The sequence below is a fragment of the Amia ocellicauda genome, chromosome 3 (assembly GCF_036373705.1).
Source record: "Amia ocellicauda isolate fAmiCal2 chromosome 3, fAmiCal2.hap1, whole genome shotgun sequence".
NCBI lineage: Eukaryota > Metazoa > Chordata > Actinopteri > Amiiformes > Amiidae > Amia > Amia ocellicauda.
The window spans coordinates 15,845,019-15,855,345 of NC_089852.1; the positions used below are offsets into that span (position 1 = coordinate 15,845,019).

Genomic DNA, 10,327 nt, shown 5'->3' on the forward strand with positions numbered 1-10,327 from the left:
TGCAGTTAGCGCACCAATAAATGCTGTTAACAGTTACATTACATAAGTAAGAAGTCAGGTTTAAGGTTAACTGATTCAGATCAGACATACTCATTGTAAAATACACTAGTGTGTAGTCCATGGAAAACCAAACGCTTTACATTAAAAAACCTCCACAGCCACCACCACTGTTCTCAAAATCATCATTCACTGAGTACCTTGAATTCATGGAAATTTTAGTCTAATAAAGTCCAATAATTTAATTAATTAAATCAAGAACCAGAAGACACTGTGGCTCTCCAGGACCAGGGCTGCCCAATCTTGCTGTACAGCCTATGGGTTAAAAAACTAAATGATGTAAGATGTAATGAATCCACAAGATTCATTGGCAGAATTCATTGGGATTCTCATCACACTAGACCTACCTAACAGTGTAGCGATGGACAAATCCTATATCATAACATGATTTTATAGAAATTAATATATATAGATAACAAGACAACCTCTATCCTTATCTCTTTCACACCACTGAAATAAATTGGTTGGTCTTGCCTGTCCCTTTAAGCAGGAAGGCAAAATCTGTTGTGTCATTTTCAGCCTTAGCAGCATTGTGATCCTGTTTATTCCACTGCTTTGCATTCTCCCCACCCATATGACTGACTGTCAAATGAGAAACATCCATCATCACCCTTTAAGAGTCCAAATAAAGGCAGCAGGTCACACTACAGACTTCATTAGTGCAAATTCCAGTTGTGATAGGAGATTAACATATTATTGAGCACCAGGTGTACCAAGAACCTCAGACTGTGGAATATGTCTTACTTACACATTAAAGAATCCCTCTGTTTATTCCCCCTAAAACCTTTGTGAACAGAGCTCCACAACAGCCTAATTCAGTGTAATAGCCGTGCTAAACATTATTGTCTTCTAGAGACAAAGTGAATTCATTACTGTCTTCAGCAGCCTCAGACTGAATTAAATTCACACACATAAGGCAGGCTGCCAAGCAGCACCTCACTACCGAACCAATCCACGCCCTGCACTGACAATACCACTGGCATCTAAGTTATGTTACTTTACTTCAAAGCGCAGTTCAATTGATTAGCGGCAAAGACATGGCATACGGGGTGAAGCGCAAATGCTTTCAAGGAACATGTAGCTCAGGATCTCAATTTACATGAACAGCTATCTCCCATCTCGGTGTAATCCTGGGGCTACAATGCGTGGGGTGCTTTTTATGTGGGCTGCGGTTTCCAAATGACTGTCAGGGGACACCAGTGACATTCTTTTTGGGTGGTCTCTCTTGGAGATGAAGCAATCTATTGCCCCCAGACACTGGGCTCAGCAGGGGAGGAAGGGACAGGAAAGTGTCTCAAAACAACTCAAACCGATGCAGGCTTTCCCAGACAACTCCCATTCAGAGGCTCTGATTGCTCATCACACATTAGGGCTGCTCAAAGGGAGAGAGTCTGCTGGCCACACTGAGTTGCTGCTTTTAAATGAACTGGGTTGAATCAAAGTGTTATAAACTGCATAGGATTATTTTAGTAGTGTAGGCTTTATTATCACTAATGCCAAGAGCACTTGCACATGGTCTGGCCTATTGCTACTGTAGCTGAGAGACCTAGGTGGTGAGCAGTAGCTAAGACAGTGAATTGGCTTAAACATTAGGTACCCCAATATCACAGCAGCAAAGATTACACACCCTGTGTTTCAGCTTTGTGTGAGACCCCCTGGTATGACCCCCCCCCCACCCCCCACATCACACATGCACACAAATACAAACACTCCTCCCCAAGAAAAGAAAGAATCCCCCATTAATCTAATTCTGGTTATTTAAAACGTTTAAGTCTAGGTAAGGGACTCAGTGACTATGAAGAGATAAATACATATACATACACATATAATCTCTCTCTCTCTGATACTAGACTTTGTCAACTGGCATACTATCCATAACTGATTTGATTAGTCTACCAACTGCACAATCTTATGCTATGTAGATATACTAATGCTCCAGGAAGAATCTGTGATGTTCTTCATTTTGTACAAGTCATTCAAAGAAAAGAAATAAAAAATAAAAAAACAGTTATCCTACCATTAACTCCCTATCCCTGGGTCTATTTTGCACACAAGCAGAGGGATGGTGAGTGGGAGAGTTCCCTTACAATCACTACTACTCCCTGTAGCTGGCTTGCTTTCCAATAAGTGTTCCAGTCATCATCGGCCAGCTGAATTACAAGGAAGTTGCAAAATCTATTAAATCTAATAATAACAATCTTCCCTACTGCTGTGGGCTTCGCGCACATTTTATTACGATTGCTTTCCTCCCTCAGGCTCATATGTTAAGAGCTTGCATAATCCCCATGACCATGTGCCTGTTTTGGCAGCAGCACAGAAACAATGGTCAAAATCACATCAAATCAACTAGTATCAGAGCGATAAGCACGCAGCAAAGGCTGGGTAACGGTTTCTCAAATACAAGCTGCTCAGAAATGTAATAATGGATCACAGTGCTTTTTACAAATGTAGTGACTATTAAACTAAGCCATGTGTGTAGAATCTCTTGCTCGATCCCAAGCCACGCCAGAACTGTTTTATTGCCTTGGCTGGCCCTTGGCATTCTCTCAGGTAAGAAAAAGCATTTCTCCTTCCTGTATTACTCCCAAAGAGCAAGATCATAACAGGTGTTCAATCTCCCCAAGCTGGACAAGCATGCTCAAGATTGACTGGACTTTGGCTATGAAACACATGGCATATTCTCTGCTAACACCGTTTGCCGTGTTACGCGCCTCCATGTGACATTTACAGCACAGCGCGGGATGGAAATTAGACTCCCCCTGCGTACATGGGATCAGGTTAGGTTTTGCTGTAGGCTCTCTTCCAAATCTGTTACTGTATCATTGTCACTCTTTATATGTGTTCACAGATTTTGCAGAAACAGAAGACATAAAACAACTCAAATTACTATGCAGGTGAATTGTTTCACTATTGTTATTATTGTTTATTATTATTATACTAATTATTATTGGTGTTGTGGCTATTATTATTATAATACATAGTGTCTAGTGGTTTAGCAAAGAATGCAGAATGTATTGTAATATGTGATTTGTTTTAAGGAAATAGAAAATACAAGTTACAACCACTGTTTTTTCACTGCTAAAAGAACAAATGGTGTGCTATTTAATGTGTCTAAGTTAACCAGCCTGGTCAGTCTGGTAGCATGTGCAAAAAAGTGAAACTAGGATTTACATTGGAAGAACCCCAGATTAGGTCACATCTCTCATTTGCCAAACTCTTCTGTCCCTCTTCTGTTTCTTGTACATGAACCACAGCTAAGGCATCCTTCCACTAAAGACTAAAAAATGTGTTTGTTTTTACAGTTAAACTACAGCAATGGTATTTTCACACCTTTGCAACATCAAAGGGTCAGAACATTCTGACTCTCTTTGCAAATTACATCACTGGTAGGGATTTTCCCAGGAGGAAACCCTCCACATCCGAATTTGAATTTGAATTTGCACTCAGTTTGGCATTACTGTTAACATAATCAAACAAGAACTGGGGCTAATGTTGGAGACTAAGCCCATTAGCAGCACAGGCCGGCCTGAGAAGTTGGTCCGCTTGTCTTCAGAATGAGACTCGTTACCATAGCACCAGCGGAACAATAGAAATAAAGTTTGGGGGCAGACAAAAGAATACGGTGACAATGTCAGTCTCGATAAGGTACGTACATCCGCTAATCTCCTCAATGGCTTATCTGCATACCTCACAAATCCATTCGCCTCGGCGGTCAGTCTTTAAATTATAATTATGAGACAACTATGACTTTCTCTTCTCAGAGAAACGCGTTCCTTTCCTAATTTCATTAGCCGGTCCCATCTGCTAAGTAGCATGCAGCTTTTCTTAAAAAGCATCTGGACATCAAGTAGACTTGCTGTACAAAGCCACCCCAATGTGTAACTTCCCATGTATAAAAAAGTTCCACACCATTTACAAAACAAAATAAAGTAGAGGTGTGAGAACTTTCTCTTGCTAGCATCATATATTTTGCCTTATTTCTTTTCTTTTTTGGGGGGGAGGGGGTACCACAGATGTTGGAATGCCTTATCTTAGGATACATACATCTTTTTCTTGGCTATACCATTGAAAATGTGATTTTTTTTTCCATTGGAGAAATATGATATGTAGGGGTAGAATTCTTTGACTTGACTCATAAAGAGTCTTCAAATGCTCTACAAAGAAGTACAGCATTGCTCTCCCCTTGACTCAACCCCTACCCCACTGTGGGGCCTGTCAAGTTGTGAAGTAAAGCAGGGTTGGGATTATATGGTCTCTCTAGGGGGAGCGATGGCAGGGAAAAGGATGATCACTCTGGCAAGCCTCGAGGGGAGGCTTGGGTCAATTGGAGAAAAAAGCAGAGCAGGATCTTTTCAGCAGATCCTATCAACTGACGCGGCACTGAGAACTGGCAGGATCCTTTAGGTAAACGTAAAAGACATAATATGAATCATGGACAATATGATGGTGAAATCCATCGGTACAGATCTACACGTGGTTTTTGAGTCTGGTTCAGATGTAGGAATGGTAGGTAAGATTCAGAAGGCGGGGGAAATGAATGCAGATAGAAAGATAGAACTGAAGTGTTTGATTAGCTTCTGAAGCAGATGTATACAGACATCGCAAATGTGTTTTAATTTATTTAGATTAAACTGACTTTGTTTAGAGTTCCTGGAGAGCAGCTTGGCAGGTGAAAGTCTCTGACAAGCTTTCCACCAAAAGCCCAAAGTGTAGTTAAGTCACCAGTGCACAGATCTCATTACAGTCTGCTTATGTCTACTATCAATCACATCTGAAAGGCAAACAGACTTAAAAGATCTTAAAACCCTCCATAGAGATCTAGAGATTTCTCCCATTTTTCGGTGCCATGTTAACATGTAATTGCGATGTTCCCCAGCATTGTGAGTTTAAGCTGAAACAGATGAGCGTGCGATACATTCTTTTCAAGGCCATGGGTTATGTTCAGATTTTGTTACGGCGTGGAGTGCTAGTGGGGTCAGAGATATCACTTTCAACTTTTGCCTGCTGATAAAAAAGGAAAAATAATCAAAAATCCTTGGAAACTCCCTTAAAAACATTGGTAATGTGGTTGCCCACCATGCCAAAACCATCCATTCATTTCCCATCTGCTAAAACTGAAACAACTGGGGGAATTCCAACATATGACATGGATTTAGCTGCCTTATCTCTCACTAAAAGAGATCTTATTCTTATTTTTTGGTTTTGGCCTTAATTGTGATGAAAACATTATGAACCAATAAATGAAGAAATAAATGAATTAAGAGTTCAGACTGACAAAGCCAAACCTAGTAAGCACCTGCAAACACCGGTCTGCCACCTGCTCGGAGTCCCTCCTAAAAAAAAGAAAGAGAAATCTTAAATTTCAAAATCTAGTTTAAATCATATTGCAACGCATGTTGACTCAGCCTGGGAGACTTTGTTTGACTGTGGTTAGAAAGTGATGTGTAAGAACTCGTAGTGTTATGAGCAGGTCCACTTAACAGAACCTTTCGGCAGCACTTACAGACAACAGATAAAATGTTAAGCCTGTATTAATTCTTCATCAAGCATGTTACAAACAAGAGATGCACATGCACACAGGGTTAACAGAGCATCTATAAGTGGGCATTATGAAGTGCTGCCCACTTTTCCCATTAGTGAATCCACACACTATAATCTCACATCAACAAAAAGAGTGTATGCGTGTCTGCCTTGAGCCTACTTGGGCTTGAGACCATTCTTGCCCATCCTTGGGAAATGTCTTCAGTGAGTAACCCCCCATAAACAAACAGCGAAGTCCTTGGAGCTGTTTGATAAAGCTCTGACAACCGCAGATAAAGTGTGATAAGTAGCCTGGGACCTGTGGGAGTAAGCTGAGGAATCAGTATGCGTGTTTGACACTGCCAGCTCTGATGCTTTTTTTTATGATGGAAATGTTCCCAGTTCTTCAATGGGGGCCCCGAGAGACAGAAGTGTTGGGGTCAGAGGGAGCGATTAAATGTATCGGGCCTCTTCATTCAAGTGCAGGGTGAACAACTCTGCTGCAGACAGAACTTTTTAAACGCTGTCCACAAAATGCAGCACTCTTGGATGTCATTGAGGTGGAGAGCTTTACTGGCAAGGAATGGAGGGGGGGAGTGGGAGTGGGGGTGGGGGTGGGGGTGGGGGTGTGGGTGGGGGCACAATAGCTGTCGTTGTAGATCCAAAATAAAAAACATAGACTACCGGTCAAAAGTTTTAGAACACCCCCATTTTTCCAGTTTTTATTGAAATGTAAGCTGTTTAAGCAGTTACTGGTAGTGTAACTGCATTCCACCCACCTCCTCCAATTAGACCTGACAGGTGCAAGTTTGTTAGGATATGTTACTAGCTGGTGCTATCGATTCTACTGCTTTAGTTCCTTGAGATTTTAACACAAGCTGGTACTCAAGCACCAACAACACAATTCTGTGATTAGTGCAAGAAAACAACAACACGATATTCTGTCTATATGTCAATGAATTGCAACATTACTGCTGCTGTTTGCTGCTGTGTTGACCTGGATTCATTTATATGACTACCTTATTGTTGCTCAGAGGGTAACTAGGGCCACAAGAAAGCTGTCTCTCAAAAGCTGATTATTTATGTCATCAGTTTCCAATAACTTGCAGTTAAAGCTTTTGAACCTGAACTAAGAATGTTTTATTGCAAATACCCAGTTTTAATTTCACCAACAGACCATCAGCTTATGTATAAAAGAAGTGCTGTCTACTTGCTAATACCTTTTATCTCACTAATTCTTATAAGAGTTCTGCATGATTTATTTCTCCTGGCACTATCATTTGTCATGATTACTGTCATACTCAACAAAACAGGCTAGATTCAGCTAACATTTACTATTATGCTGTTCAATCGTGTTTTTTTGTTGTTGTTGTTGTTGTTGTTGTTGTTGTTTTTCTCAATAAGAAAACAACATAATGACATTGTAAAGTGGCACATTAATCTTTCAGGTCCAAACTGAAAAGTCCCTGGAGGATTTTAAACGTCTGCTTTTTTGATTTTGTATCACAATATTTTTCAAATCATGAAGAGCGGAAATTAGACAAAGTACAGTACATTACATTTCTGCTAGTAAAGTTCTTCTTTTTAATGGGATTTTCAGCTTTAAGCAACATTAACTAGACTGCCCATTCTTATTAAAGTTTAATGGTAGTGTGTTTTCTCTGTATCCTTTTGCTTTCTTGTCTTCCTTTTTCAGTGATCTCCTGTTGTTTCTACCATGCTTTCAATGTGTATTACAACACTAGAATATGATAATACCATGATTCACATGTTAGTTAACATTAGGCTTTGAAAGTGTTTTTATATGAATTAACTGTATTATCAAAAACAAAACAAAAAAAATATGTAGGGCAAAACCAATGTAAAAACAATACGACATAGTAAAATAAATATAAACATGTAATATCTACATTAAAACTGCAAAAGCACCATAGACATTCAAAAGGAAGTAACTGTACAATCTGGTACATTTGAGGAAGTCTTTTCCGAGGTTATGTTTTTCCTGGAATTGTTAGTAAGCATGAGAAATCACATTCTAAACAAAAACAACAACGCAAAACCACAGAGAAACACATCAGAGTAAACTACATAACAGGAAAGGGAAAACAATATACACTTCTCTTTCAAATACTAGCAAGCTACAGCATTGGCGGTGAGTAAATTCACATTTCCTCTCTTGTCTAAACAAGTTAGTCTCTCCATTCATTAACTGGTGGTTAAAAATTACATAAGTATGGTTATGGAAGGTGTTTCTAAGTAGGCTGTCAAAAAATATGTATTTTTAGTTTGTGCTGTATTGAATAGCTTTAATGAAGTCTATTTATTTTGTTAAGCTTGACCTCACCCTATTAATTTTAACGGAAGGTGAGCTCCTTTAGAGGTTCATATACTTTTGTAAAGAGTCAAGAACAAAATAATAATTTAAAGAATTACAAATATGTTTGACAGTAATGCCAGCACAATGAGTAACGTGAAAATGAAAGCAGTTTGAAACAGATTAGAGATAGCATCACTTTTGTTCATTTTTTACAAGCTTATTGTTAATTAATTTTTTTTTACACTTTTCTGTCCGTTTTGTAGAATGAAACAACCCGGAGTAAGAGGCTTGGGAGACTGTGCGCTTTACATGATGCTTGACATCTTTGTTAAGTGGGACCTATACTGTTACGGGAATGTTTATCGACACATGCTAGCAGTTCAAGCTGTCTAAACCTCCCAGGTGGTTACTGTAGCGACTCAAATAAGCCGGGGTCGGAGCTAAATGCAAACAAAACTTGACCCTAAAACCTGTTATTGTTCATCGTCTCCTGGTAGGCTTAACCTATTGCCCGTAACCCGCTGGTGCACTTGCTCTCTCTCTCTCTCTCTCTCTCTCTCTCTCTCTCTCTCTCTCTCTCTCTCTCTCTCTCTCTCTCTCTCTCTCTCTCTCTCTCTCTCTCTCTCTCTCTCCTCTCCGCAGCATCCTCCACCGGGACGGGTCGCCATGGACACTGCGTCCCGTGCAGCTGGACCGCCATCACAACCCAATATCTGTCCTAAACCGCAATCAGCATATATACAGAATTTTACATTAAACATGTTGTTACAGGGGGCAATTCAGATGTTGTTGATCTTGGTCTGTGCTTGTGATTTCTACCCCGGTGGGTCTGCAAAAATGCTAGGTATTCAGCCACAGTAGTGGTAGTTGTAGTTTTTTTCTACCCAAAACTAAAACATCACCCATTATGGGCTACATTGCGTTTACTCTGCCTATTTGAGCAAAACCAAATCAAAATGCCATACTAATGTATCCATTATTATCACATGATCAATCAAGAGTTTGAAAAAATACAATAAAATACAACAGCCATCATTATTTTTAGCAGTTTATCAGATCACCTAACATCATATTTGAATTACTAATGACTACATACATACATACATACATACATACATACAGACAGACAGACAGACAGACATAAAACTTATTCAGTCCTTATACTACAATAAAAATAGCCTCTGATTCTCAACCATATTAGCTTTCAGTATCACAAGAAAATAAACAAATAAAAGTGAAACATATTTAAATTATTGTGCAAAAATGCTTTCTAAATATATTTTTTTCAAATATGAGTTATGAATAGCCTAAACACGATTTATATATATAACTTTCTATATTTACTACTGAGTGCAAGCAATTCAAAAGACAGCCTTCAGGAAACCTATTACGGGAAACATAAAACAATAGGAGATTTGTTTTACGCAATCCATCAGATAAGCTGAACAAATGAGCCTGATCTTCACAATGTCTATATATTCCGTAATGGGTGGAAAAGTCTTGAAAACGTCGTCATAAAAGTTTCTGGAGACGCCACAGTCTCTTTGTATTAAATAAACAAGGAAGGGGATGTTTCGTCCCTGCATCACAGCCGATTACATCTCTAGAAACTTGCAGACAAATGTCTCCTGCAATAAACACAACAAGATAAACTACTGTCTATAGCCCAGACTTTGACACTGAGTGTCCAACATCTCCATCACATGTGAAAGGCAATGTTCTCGATTCATTCAAACCAGGCTAAACAACAAATGTTGAACAAAAGCTGATATTATATGATTAGTATTATATGAAAATGTGACTTCATCAAGTCAATCAATTCATTCAAGTCCATCTACTCCGACATCACAGTGCACTTGAGTTTTGCTATAAAGTCGGACAAAACATGATCATTAACGTTGCAGAATACGTTATTCAGACATGGAGCAGAAGTCTAACTCACCCAGATGTGTTGTTTTTTAGAAACGCGTCTGGAGTGGCGTCTAAGTCCCAGGTCCATACAGGTCCCCCAGTGAGATGACATTAATAGCGCACACGACTCCCTCACGCCGCCACTGTGACGTCTCTCCTGCTGGGGCTCACCCCCCCACAGCACTGTCAACAGCGGCTACACGTGTGCGGCGGCCACGCCCCCGGGGCAGTTCTGCGCAGATCTCCCAATGGGAGCGGTGGCATTCTGCAGATCTGCGCAGAACTGCGGAATTCCATTCCAGTCCATGCTTTGAAATGTTAGCATGAGTTTTTTGGCTAAAACATACATGCTAAAAACAACACACGCCATATTAACACTGTGCCGCAATGGGAAACAAAGAGCTGGTGTCGACAGCACTCACCGACGCATCGGTTTCCCCTGCTTGTAAAGCGGACTCTACTTCAGTTGTGTGACTCCGGTCTGAAGGGAATATAGCGCCCCCCTCCTGGGATTATTCGTAT

The 10,327-nt window shown here is 40.0% G+C and overlaps 1 protein-coding gene across 3 annotated transcripts in view; it reads right to left on the minus strand.

Annotated features, from left to right (window-relative positions):
• Positions 1-9,955, minus strand: part of LOC136738699 (semaphorin-3D) — a 73,240-nt gene extending 63,285 nt beyond the window's left edge. The window contains exons 1-2 of one of the 3 annotated variants that reach the window (XM_066698302.1): positions 9,837-9,955; positions 5,354-5,390 (exon numbers count right to left, since the gene is read on the minus strand). The gene's annotated coding sequence lies outside the window, so the exon portion shown is untranslated. Of the gene's footprint in view, positions 1-5,342; positions 5,391-9,836 lie in introns of all 3 variants that reach the window. The other 2 variants (XM_066698301.1, XM_066698303.1) reach the window with 2 other exon arrangements.
• Between the last annotated feature and the right edge of the window lie 372 nt (positions 9,956-10,327).